This window comes from Haliaeetus albicilla, chromosome 21 (genome assembly GCF_947461875.1).
Source record: "Haliaeetus albicilla chromosome 21, bHalAlb1.1, whole genome shotgun sequence".
NCBI lineage: Eukaryota > Metazoa > Chordata > Aves > Accipitriformes > Accipitridae > Haliaeetus > Haliaeetus albicilla.
In genome coordinates, this window is record NC_091503.1 from 21,215,590 (window position 1) to 21,228,743 (window position 13,154).

The 13,154-nt window shown below is 41.5% G+C and overlaps 1 long non-coding RNA gene across 1 annotated transcript in view; it reads right to left on the reverse strand.

The window, feature by feature from the left end:
* Positions 1–13,152, reverse strand: part of LOC138690338 (uncharacterized) — a 53,000-nt gene extending 39,848 nt beyond the window's left edge. The window contains exons 1-3 of the long non-coding RNA XR_011329182.1: positions 12,720–13,152; positions 7,268–11,450; positions 1,033–5,371 (exon numbers count right to left, since the gene is read on the reverse strand). This is a non-coding gene — a long non-coding RNA (uncharacterized lncRNA). The remainder of the gene's footprint in view (positions 1–1,032; positions 5,372–7,267; positions 11,451–12,719) is intronic.
* Between the last annotated feature and the right edge of the window lie 2 nt (positions 13,153–13,154).

Genomic DNA, 13,154 nt, shown 5'->3' on the forward strand with positions numbered 1-13,154 from the left:
GCTGCTGTTAACCATGCAGAGCAGCGGCAGAATTGTTTCACTTGTCCTCAGAAAAAAAAGGGGGAGTGACTGACTCACAGTAGGGAATCGGTGTAATATAAAACACAGCCTTTTCTGTCAGAGAGCCAGACTTCCTTCCTTGGAGTTTTGTTTCTTGCAAGCAGGAACAAGAGGTACAGCCATGCCACCTTCATGTCCTGCGGACACAACCTTACCCAGCTCCTCACCTTCTACCCCCTCCACCCACTGGGCTCAAAACCAGGTGTCCTGCCAGCGCTGGCCGCTTCCGAGAGATTTGTGTAATTGGCCCACAATGGCTTTCCTGTCAATACTGACCCACGTACATTTTTACACTGTGTGTAAGCTAAGAGGGGTATAGAGAGGGGATTTAACAACAAAGGGTTTGGTTTGCTTTATGCTGAAAGGGTATCACACAATGCTTGTTAAGTAAGACTGAAGACACCAATCAGGCAACTGAAACACTGTTTAAATGTGTGTGTTACCTAAAACCACATTATTTCACCATAGATGCGTTCTGAAGTAAAACACCCGAGTGTGACAGCCTGTTAGTCTGATTTCCATAACCAGCCCTGTTCAGCTGCTCAAATCAGCTAAATAGAGACATATTTTTAAAACTACAAACGTCCAGATTGTGAATCCCTCCCTCACGCTGGCAAGGAGTCATGCTAATGAGTAGTCTCCTTGACTCCAGGGGAAAAATTCTTGCCAGCAAAGGTTTCACAATCCCAGCCCTAAACATTTCTAAAATGATTAATCAATGTGAACTAACTTAAAACAAAAAGAAAAAAAAAAAAAAAAAAGAAGAGGAAATAGGGGAAGGTTCTTTTGAAGGGCTGCAAATTAAGGCTGAGCACTAGGACATGTTTTTGTGGACTTAGGCAGAGCAGGGGATGAACATGTGCTGGCTTTACTATTTGCACGCACACACATCCCCCCACACACCCTCCCCAGGACAGAAACATGCTAAAACCGGAGAGAACGAGAACAAAAGGGTTTGGCTGTTTCATATACCTGGTGTGGGACTCACTTCTCCGTTAAGTTTCCATTCTGCTTCCTCCTCCGGTCGAGGTCCAGTCAGGCCCCCATAGAGAGGAACATATGGAAATACAGTGGCAGGGAGTTCTGCTCTACCTGCAGCTTTGCTGGGCTGAGTCTCCTCTGATGCCCTGTTTGGGAGCATCGCTTTGCATGGCCAAGCGCTGTAAAACAGAGCTGCGAATAGCGAGAGCGGAAGCACGCAGGGCTTTAAAAAACAAACCCAAACCTTTACAAAGCACCTAACCCCAAAGGACCTCTGCTGAACAGAGGATTTCAGCCAAGAACACACAGCTCTGTCTGTATATACACAGTATATACACAGCTATATGCTGCTTGATGCCCTTATATTTTTAGTGAGTTTTTAAAATGGCGAGCAACCTGCTGCACACTAGGCAGCTTGAAACAGGCAAGGGTGGAGATTGGGAGGCCTTGGATTTTCTCGCTGCTAATGGCTGACATGACCCTTATGCATGGGAATAAAAGTCAGTGAAGACTCTCATGGGAACCAAACACACACCGTAATTCTACTTACCCTGACTTGTACTTGCTATCTACTGAACTTCCTTACCTGAGCTGTGATGACTTCAGAAGGAAGGGACTTAGTAGGAGTAAGGGTTTTTTTGTTTTGTTTTTTTTTTTATCTGCACAGCTCTAGATCTGAGAGAAATATGACTAAGAAAATGATCTTTCCCAACCTCTGGAAAGAAAATGCAGCCAAGTGGATCCCAACATAAAAACAAGCATTGGCATGTCTGAAATACTGTGCCTGCTATAATTAAAACTCACAAGCAACTACAAAACAACTCTGTTTCTGGCTTTACGGCATGAAACCTGCAGACATTTAGAAATGGGCTGACAGAAAAGTCAGCAAGGAAATTTCACCAGAAACCTGCTATCCCCTGGATGAATTAGGGCTTTTTATCAGGCAGCAAGCCATTATCATATCTTTATGATTCCCCTTGCCCCGTTCCTGCTGGATCTTACAAAAGGAAAAAGCTTTAGACTTACCTGTGTCTGCAAGGATTCCTAGTCTAATGCATTGGTTGGATACACAGGCATGAACACGCTGTCATCTGCGTGTCCTCCTCCTTCTCGTGGGCTTGGAATAATTTGACATGCCAAGTTCGACAATGCCTTAAATCAAACAGTAGCTCCATTTTCTTCAGTGGCTGAGACTATTTCCAGAAGCAGGTAAGGGATTTAGCTACATAAACCCAAACTGATAGAAGATAAGTGACTACATCCCCTTGAAGACATTGAGAACATCCAACCATGGTCTTTTCCCCACACCCTCCACAACTCCCTTATTTCTAGTTAGAAATCATGTAATTGCAAATATCACAATATTAAGTCCTTCTTGAAGAACCTTTTCAACTTTCTTCTCTGTTATACTGCACGGTCAACAAGCAGCATGCCAAACATATGCTTTAATGATTGCCACAGCAATAATTCACAGAGAACCAGTTTGCTTTCAAAACACTTCAGAATAGCAAGGAGTTGGGGGAGGGAAGTTATCAGGATGCTGGAAAGCACTAATACAATTTATTAGACAAACCCTGTGTGGATGCAATGGCAGGTCTGCTATCAAAGGCAAAAACCTTCAGGCATTTTACATCCCATAATCCCAATGAAAGCCTGTTTTTGCAGATACCCTGCAGTTCATGAATCACTGGCTGTAGCATACAAAATCCCCTATTTAAGTAATTACAGTACAATACACAAATCTGCACAGTGGCTGATGTTATATAAAATATTCCAAGGCAGTCTCAAAACTACAACATTAAAAAAAATCCCAATTGGAAACAAGTGTCTTGCAGTAAGCATATTTTGTGAAGTAGGAGATGCTCTGATCTAATTGTATTAGGTCTGTCCTGGGGACTGGAAGAGGTCCGGCAACACAGGGACCCAAGTGAGCCATGGACAGAGAATGGCTCCTGTCCCCAGACATTGTTCTCCATGTGTATTAACTCGGGCTTCATTACACCCTCAAGCTCCTATTTTTACACACTTGAATGGTTTTGTTATTGCCACCTTAGTTTTCAAACATCAGAGAGCACAGAAAGATCTCACATCTTAACCCTGACCTTGGCTGTGCATTGCCCCAATAATGGGGATGGCTTCCTTTTCTTCAGCAGAATGAACCAAAAGCCTGGTATTTTAGGAAGATAGCTAAATTCTACCAAGCAGTATGGAGTCTTCTCTCTGTACTCAGTTCTGATTTATCTCCACACCTGGGCAGTTCAGCTTCTGCATTCAGCGATAGGGAAAGTAGGCTTTCTTTCATGAAAAGCCCTCATTTGCCTAACTTTGGTTTCATCTACAGACTGCATATTTCACCAAAGCTTGTACCCTTCAGCTAGTCTGTAAATCAGACTTGGAGTGACAAGTGTGTGGCATTTTGCCAAGTCGCTTCCAGATCAGACCAGCAACTCTCAGTCATACCCACATAACCAGAGCACCAATGAAAATGGATAAAGGGCAGAACTGCATTATGATTTACAGAGTATGATGAACATGTTCTATTCAGATTAATTAGGAAATATGTTCTACTCCTCTACTTACAATTTAAGATCTGGCAAAGATCACAGCAGAAAAAAAATCTGAGCTGGAAAAGGAGCATTATTTTTATCATAAGAGTTTGCTGACTTCCTCTTTCAGAGGAAGTACACAGTCCTCCTTCAGTGGAAGTGACTGTTTTAGAAATGTTGATCTGAATCAGACTTAGCATTTTCAGAAATCTCCTGTACCTCCCACAAGGTCCAGCTCTTCAATACAAACTTTATCTTCTTGTTCTTGGTGCAAGGCATCTACAGAACAACTGGAACTTGGTTTGCAAAGAGAAAAATTATAATGGCCCACAAAACGTAAGGTCAAGTGTTTTGGAAGTATTCTATGAACTGGAAATCTTTCTCCAAAGTATTTTGCAACAGTCCAATAAAACTTACATGCTGGCAGAATTTTATCCTGTTAAAGTTGGCAAAGGTTTCTTCACCAAAGAGTAAGTTTTGGTCAGGTTTAATCTACTTTCATACTCCCCCAAAATCAATGTAATTGCTCAGGTACAGGTTGAAAAGTTCCAGAGGTAGCCTAAATTAAGTGACCCACAGCAACCAAGGCACAAACATCAACTGCCCAGTGAAAATGAGGAGGAACAGCAATTATCATCTCATGCAAAGGCTGTCTGTGTTAGGTTTGCGTAGAGCTCCCAGGGCAAGCTTTGAAATTGGACAAAAGTTTTTGTTTGAAGGAAGGCAGAGCCATGATGCAGAAGGCTTTCCTGGGTTAGGTCTGCCTTTTGCTACAAGCATCAATCACAAAGAGTGCAAGTGGTTTGAGTTAAAGACACAGTGAAGAGTTTGGCAGAAATTTGGACTGCTCTGTATGTGGGATGTTGTGATTCTTCCAGCTGCGAGTCCCTAGGATGCATTTCACCTAGCCAACACCTGACAGGCAGTATTTAGGAGGTTATAAGTCTTCTTTAGAAGAAAATTACAGCAGAAAGACGTCCAATATAACAACTAAACATGAGAAAAAGGTTTCTCACAGTTTGTGTTCCAGGTGCCCAGCTGAAATCCTGGCTCCATAAAAAGACTTTTGCTGTGCATTTCTAGGAGGCCAAGTTTGTCAAAGTCTAGCTAGCTTTCATATATATTTGACTTGCTATGTTGCCTAGCATCATAGTCAAAGAAGAGTAGATTCAATCTCACTGCGAAGAACAAATATAGCGTACACTGAGATGGAAAACTCTTTGGTTTGCATAGCCCTATGCACCTCAGCAGGCAGCCATTTAGTGATATGAAGAAGGTGTCCCCATCCTATTCTCATTTATTGGATTTATTTGCCAGAGCAGGGAGGCAGAACTTTGAGACCATTTTTTTACATAGTTGATGTGTTGGTGCTGATTTTATTTTTCTCTGAAGAGTTTTATTGACTCAACAAAATACTAAGAGTTTTGATTCAGGGATCATATTGCTACAGCATGACAACTGATTTGTCTGCTATAACAGAGAGGAGTTGTACCACAGTATCTAATCATCCCTTTTCATATGCATATAGGTTGTTTTATGGCTTTAATTTAAAGAATAGAGCAAAAGATCCAGCCTCATGAAAAAGGGTAGTTGTGGCTGTCATACAGATGTTTTGCTAAAAAAACCCTGACTCGCAATCAAAGTAAATCAGAGGTGCAAAAGAAAGGGTGCAGCTTATGCACTCCTACCATTTTATGTCAGTTTAACAAACCAATTGCTGTCAAAAATGCAGCAGTAATGCAACAGACAAGATAGCCAGTATCTTCTCCTCGTCTTCTCAGCATCTAAACACAAAACCCAAGAAATAGAAACAAAAGTTTGAAAAGGAGGCAATTTTTTCATGAGGCCCATCCAATACCTAATATCTGCCTTTTCCCTGTGTTCATGGTCAAACTATCAATGTGAAAGAGCACTGAAATGAGCGTGCATCCTGGTAGGGTGGATGAGCTCATGATTCCTGAATAAGATTAGACCAGAGCTTCCAGAAAAAACAGGTATTAATCTATGCCCCTTTTCTTGTACTTCCCCTTAGCACCCATCCTTCCAAAATCCAGGGAATTAAATGATCATCAGAAGAAAATAGCATTAAAAAGAAAGATAAAAACCCCACAGTTCTGCTAATCACTTGGAATAGTCTGTATAGCCACCAGCTGAAGAAGGAATCTTTGGTCTATTGTGGTGTATTATGTGACTTCAAGAAAATGAGATGGGAAGGTAAATATACAAAGTAGGATTTAGCAAGGTGCTGGGTGAAGAGGGACAAAAAACATTCTTACGGTTGTCAGTAAAAAGGAGGGTGACACTCTTACAGAGTTAGAGGAGGTCAATAAATCACCATCCTTATCTTGCAAACAGAGCCTGTGACTTCAAAAATTAGCTCATTTATTCTGCACAATTAAATTTATTGAAGTGTGACAGAAAAAGTTTAGCAGTCGCTGATGCAGAAAGGCAGCAACAACGGAGGCAGGCAACTGACTGAATGACACAATTAGTTGATTTTCATTTTATTTATCAATATAATTATTGAATTGTATTTATCCTATTTCACAGATTTTTACCATTATTAGAGCCTGGGCCTCAAGGGAAAGAATTAGTTCAAATTTTCAGTCTAACTTAATGTGATTATAGAGCTGCTAATAAAAGAAAAGTTCTATAAAGTGCTACACAATCTTGTATTCAATGTCACCCCACCTTCAGGCTCTGAAATCCAGAATCCTTTCACGTAAAGGCAGTAAATTGAATATGAATTGTGAATGCACTACGTTCCCTAGATGGCAACCAAACATATGTTTGCAGGATCCCACCTTGATGCTGCCTCAAAGGAGCCAAGATCCCTTCTGAGTTTTAAACTCAGGGATATGTTTCTTTCTTAAAATAAAACAAACAAAGAAACAAAACCAAACCACCGCCCCCCCAAACCCTCTTTGTCCCCACCCCTACTTCAAGATTCAGTAAACTTATTTGGAAATGTTGTGAAAAAAGTACAGGAATACTGGAGAAAGACTGCCGTGCCAGAGGAGCAGCGGATGAGTATGGTTCTTACACAAAATTACAGCATTGACCATTTTGGTACAGACTGAAAAAAATATAACTCCAAAGCTTCTGACAAGATTTTTTAAAACAAAATAAAAGCTATTGATAAATTAGAAAGGTATCTGCTAGCAAAAGTTACTTTTCTTCTTGTCCAGTCCAGTTTAGAAGCACCTAGACTATTCTAAGTTGCTCTGGCTCACTTCTTGGCATGCCTTTTTGTCATTCACAGTGTCTGCTTTGGTCTTGAACTTGTAAGAGACAGAATGAGGAATGCTGGACCTGACTCACGCACATATTCCACCCTTGCCTTCTACATACATGAGGAAGTAAGCATATGTTCAGCAGTAAGCTATATAATAATTCATGTCCTTTCTCACAGGTTCAGGAAATTAGACCACATGCTATTGCGAGTGTCTAACTTTTCCAATGTTTTGAAAGACTATTTCCATTGCAACTAGCTTATTCAGTTCTACCCTCCACTTCCATTCCATAAAAATTAATTTATTTGCTCTGAGAAAAAGACATACAGGCCATTTTTCTAAATGTTGGTCAAAGTGTCATGGAGCACTGCCTAAAACATTAAAAAATGGAGAAGGCCCAACATAATTCTATGGCCATAATTAATAAGAATGAATATTACTACTTACAATAAATAGCTGACTTTGAGTGATAAGATACTTCCAGAATTCCCACTGATTTAACATATTCCAATCACTGGGATCTTGATGTCTGCGTAGGCTCAGACTATATTTTGGGAATTTAGTATAGTGACTTCTGCAGGAATGGGCAAGAAGGGAGGTTTAAGTCTGTGAGACATATAAATTATTACAGCTAATAAACTGGATCTCACTGGGACTATGTGAGTTAAATTTGACATGCACCATCTACGGAAAAAGGGATCAAAAGAAAGAAAACCATATATTGCACATTTTCTTTTGTGTGTTTCTTTTGGGTAAAGCCTGGAAAGTTGCTTCTCCATTTATGGAGAATTATACACCTCACTGGGACCTGGAGTTGATGGAAACCATTCCGTAGCAGCACCATGCGGTGATCTGCCCACCTCCAGAGGCACAGAAGCAGAGGTGGCCCTGTCTCCAAAGAACCTTCACTTCAGCATCAGAAAGGATATAACAAAGGGACAGATGGGAACAAAAAGGGATCAAAGAACAAAAGATAATTTTAATGGTTTAATTGACTGAAGATGTTTCCACTTCAGCCAAGACAAGCAGAATCTTCATTGCTTTTGCTTGTATTGAGTATCAGCAGGGAATAGCATACCTTCAAGGACTAACTTCTTACAATCTCTGCAGAATTCGGCAAGGCTCTCATCAGCAGGGAGAAGCTGCACAAGAGTGCAGAAAATGGGCTTCTAGACCTGAGTGAGTATTCAGCAGTTCAATAACTATGATTTCACTCTTCTATGGTACTTTTCACTCCAAGAACACCAAATCATCTTGCAAAGAAAAGCATCCTTGTGTTATGAGATCCCAATTTGGCAGGTAAACCTCCATTATCCAGAGCCCCTCAAAAGAAATAAGAAAGGCTTTTGAACATAAACCAACTGGATTTTACTAGAATATAAATTAGAATCCTTAACTTCTCAAAGCAGTGTAAACTGCACTGGCTGGGTCAAACACAATCACCATAAAATGAATAACATAAATCAGTTTTTCCCTGCCCACTGCATCCTTACAAGAATGCGTTCAAGCATGGTTTCATTCAGTTCAGTCAATATTTGGACTGCAGCAAGCCATGAATAGTCCCTTCTGGTCCCTATGAAGCTTCTTCTTCCCATCCCAAAGACACTTGATTGTGATACTGCTTCTTACTTCTCTGCTGCCTCACAACCTGCCCACTGGACTGGAGGCCTCTCTTACTGAGTGGTTACTCCTCTGTCTGCCATATCCTTCCTGCCTCTTGTGTGAAATCACCTCCTCCTTGGCACTACTGCATGGATATAAAGGGTAGGAGTACCCACCTTCCTCTCACAAGAGCTGCAGCTGAGCCAACCATGTCTTTTTAAAAAGAAATCTAACCTATAAACTGAGAACAAATAAAGCAGACACTGTCCATTGGACCTTGGCATTATCCCCCCATTTTCCATTTGGGAAATAGGAGCTGAGAAAGGGAGACATCAAAGATAATGAAGATTACTGGGAGACTTCTGCCTTCCCAGGTGTGCCTTGCCTGACCCTCTAACCCCACTTTGTTGGCTTACACAGCATGCCATAAAAACTCAGATGAGTCCATTTTAAAGTCTTCCATGTGCTGGAAACTCTAGCAAAGCTTACACACTCGTCACTCAAAAGGATATTGTTCACATGCATATACAGAGCATTGGGCTTGATCCATCTGATGTACAAAATTTTGTGTCTTAAAAATGTCACAAGCCTGGAGGATGCTTTTCTCCACCTACAGCAATCAACATTGCTTTGTTTTTCTCTCTATTTCCCAAAATAAAAACTTAACCAGGGCAGTTTTGTTCAGGGATGAATTTGCTTTTTGACTGACTTCAAAATCTTCCCAGATTAACCCTGTGGACTGCTGTATAACCGTCAGGCCTCTGAGCTGACTTTTCATTCCAAATCAATGTTTTCTAAATAATTATTTACCCATGAACAGGTCACAGAGGCCCTATAGCAATATTTTCCTCCCCCTTCCATATGCAGAATCATTACTCAAAAGGGCAATGTGCCTCAGGTTTCCAGACTACTCACCAATTCATCTTTTCTTAAAGCCATATTATATGCATAAGTATTAATGTGCAGCACTAAAGCAGGAGAAAGCCTATCCAACTCTTCAGAGGAAACTAATTAATTGAATAAAATCAGTGAGAACAAAATTCAGAGGAACCCTGAATGTACAAAGTTCCTGAACCCCTCCTAAGCTTTTCCGTCAACAGGGGCCCAGGCAACAGTAAATAGCAGTTCTGCAAAGCACAGGGAGCCGTATAATTTCATCATTCTATATATCAGTTTTCTTATCCAGAAAGTGAAGATTTAGCAGTCAGCCTGAAACACTCAGCACTCCGGTGCTACAGGAGGCTGCCAACACGGATTATTCTAGGCCTGAAACTGGGCGAGCTGGAGTAAAGGGAGAGGATCACAGAGGTGAGTCCACAGCATGGAGGAGTGCATTCGAAGAGGTAGAGTTGCACAACGTTTTGGGGTGAAGGAACCCACTCCTCTCTATATGGTTTCTGCTGAATTAAACAACACCTCTGCTTGGACCTATCCCGAGTTCAAACACAAAGCAAAATTCCCCTACAGGAAAGCTCAAGTGCTACAAAAACTGGTTCAGCTTTGTCAACTCCAGCTTCCCCACCGGTGTTCTGCCCACCACTTACTTTGCAGCTTCACTCTAATTATAAATAGCTCTGCATGACAGATCTGACCTTCACCTAGGTTGAGCTTAGTTGGTGGAGGGGCAGGTTGCTGCTCCTTCAAAGCTAGTGACCTGGAGGTGACAGTGGGCTGTATGTCACTCGCAAGGGACAATACTTGGAGCCAACACAACTGAGAGTGAACAGGTAGCAGAGCCAGGACCTGAGTTTGTGACTCTTCTCCCATGGCTCTGACGAGAGTATGCAGAGCAGGATGTGCTCAGGGGTTGTACCACTGCTTACGCAAAGTTTGACAATAAATAAGAAATATTAAAGGAATACAGCCTGAAACAGCCAAGTTATAACCACAGATGATTATGGCTAGAAGTCAGATCCTAAAGGAAATGGGGACTAAACTATGGAAAATGGGACAATGCTTTTTGGGGACTACTTCCTCTGTGGGAAGTAGTGTTTTTTCCTGTGCCTAGTTGCAAACAAGATAAACCAATATAGATCAAACAAAATGTTGCCTCCCCCCAACTCTCAGAATCTTTGAACAGTAGGAGACCCAGCAGTCTGAGGTTGAACAAAAAAAATGCTTTGAAAGGAATGATGCAACTGAGGGAATAGGCCAATACACAGACTTTGGAAAAGGAAACACTGTATTTAACATCCATTACTTGCCTTTATACCGTCTAAGATGTGAGAACACTGACTGGGCCTCCTCTCTGCATCTCAGTCACCAGAAGCTGGCAGTCAGCAGAGCACCCCGCTGCTGAATGAGGAGGTCATCAAGAAGACAGAGCCAAGATCTTCACAGTGGTGTGTGGTGGGAAGACAAGGCATAAATTGAAACAAGAGAAGTTCATACTGGCTATATGGATATTTATCCCCCCCCCCGAGGAAAATGAGTGTTGCCCAAAGGTTGTGCAGCCTCCTGGGAGGTTTTCAAGGCCCACCTAGATAAAGCCCTGAGCAACCTGGTCTCATCTCATGGCTGATCCTGCTTAGAGCAGGACGTTGGACTAGAGACCTCCTGAGATGTTTTCCAGCCTGAATTATCCTATGATCCTACCTGCACTGAAATTGTTTGCCTACCGCATATTCACTGATCCTGTATGAGAAAAGAAAGCAACTCTACATTTGGTAGCAAGGACTCTCTCCTGGTATTGGAATATTTGGGTTCTGGTCCCTTTTGTAATGGCCAATTAAGTACCACTACAATTACCTTACAATTGAGATTAAATTTAGACATGTAATACCTCTGTATTAATACCCAAGTTTGACTTCGGTGTGTCAAAAAGCAAGTCATTTCCAGCTCAGAAAAGTTTGCGTGCCATACACTGCCGTACATACTACATACAGCATGGTGTTTTGCTACAGTGATCCATAAGAATTAAAAATACATGCACATGGGAAATTAAGCTTCATCTCCTGCGGCTGAGGCTGTTCAAATATCCAAGGTTCCATCAGACTCTTCCAGCACAGCGCCATCTTCCCTTGCATTTCTGGGGGATGAGAACATAAGGAAATGCCATTCCTTTTACAGCTAGATCGTGCTATTACTCCAACTACTTCTGAGATACTGGTACTGTTTGTTCTCCTAGCAGCAACTTTGAGGAAGTCACATATTGCTCAGAGAAAATACAGAAGAAAAACAAGCCGAAATTTTGGTGAGGACCTTAATTATGAACACAGAAGGTGAAGTACATTTTTCTTCAAGTCCAGAATGTCCAGCCTGTACAACACAGCAAGAATTTCTAACCCTTCTCAAGTAATGTCATTGATGCCAGATACTTAGTGCAATGATTTCAGCAGTGAATGTCAAATCACTCTCAAATATTTGTATGTTTCTTAGCTCCTAAACTGACAAGCTTTAATTTAAGCAGATATAAGTGAAATCTGCCACAGCACATGTTGGTTAAGATATTTAAATGATACAGGCCACAATGAGAAAGACACAGAGCACATGCAATCCTCATTAGAATCAGTGTGGCAGGGGCTCTTCTCATTACAGTTACTTAAACAATAAATTAATTAAAAACTCCTCAAAAAGCCCAAGCCCAAAACTATTCAAGATGTGTGGGAAAAATGCCACACTCTTGCAATCTGCTCTTCATGGAAAAAATGGCAGTCCTTTCTTTTAATCTTAATTCTCATCTTTATTTCTCTTTTCCCTACAGAACCCATGTGGAGTATATAATACATAACTAAGCAAATGAGGCAATGGAAAGTGCGAAGATATTAATTACTGCATCATACCTCTGAGCAAGCTCATGTCAATAGACCCCAGAAGTGTAGATAGCGGCAAACTTAGCTGGGGGTCTCATCAAGTTGCTAAAAAAATTCCCCAGTCTTTCTGACATGAGTCCTTAATATACTATACCCCTCTCAGTCCATACTCTTGTGTTTTGCCCATCCTTTAGAGATACAGTAAGCTTCATAGGACAGACACTATGCCCTTTTCATTTTACTTTTCTTGGGAAAGCGCTACATGTCAGCCTTTACCTATCTATATTCTCACCCCACACCAAAGCCTTTTGAACCTGTTGGCACATTTCAAGTCAACCTACTAGAGGACTAAGAGATAAAAGATGAAATTCCACAAATATTGTGAAAGTAAGAAGGCAATACAGGAAATAATTATAGTACTCTTAACGAAAGAGACCTCTAAGAAGAACTCTTTTATTGTATTTATTAGTCACCAGAGAATCCCCAGAGGCAAGCACTTTGAGGAATTTCCCAAGCACAGCCAAACCTTGGAATAGAGCTCGTACCTTCTTAGACACAGGATAATTCCATCACAAGATCCAAAGCCATAGAAAACCAGGCTTCACACGTGCCGCTCATTAATTCCACCTATCAGACCCTGACTCCAGACCTGCATTTGGATAGAACCAATTGGTTACCTCCACCTGTCAGTTCAAGCCCATAGAGGACAAAGGACTGGATCTAAGCCTCCAGTTAGGTGCCCACAGTGCCAATCAGATGGAGCAGAGAGGCCTGACAGCAAGTAAGTGATCTTCCGTCCCTCCCCTAACCACTGGGTCCTCCTCCAGACCACTCACTGAGGCACCTTTAATTCTTCTGCTGTCTTGACTATGTTGGGCCAAATATCCTGGAGCCTTCATACCCCAGAAGCCATTTGGGACTTACGAATTAGGTCCTCTAGTGCTGATGTTCACTTAGCACACGGCTGGTGGGGAGGAGAT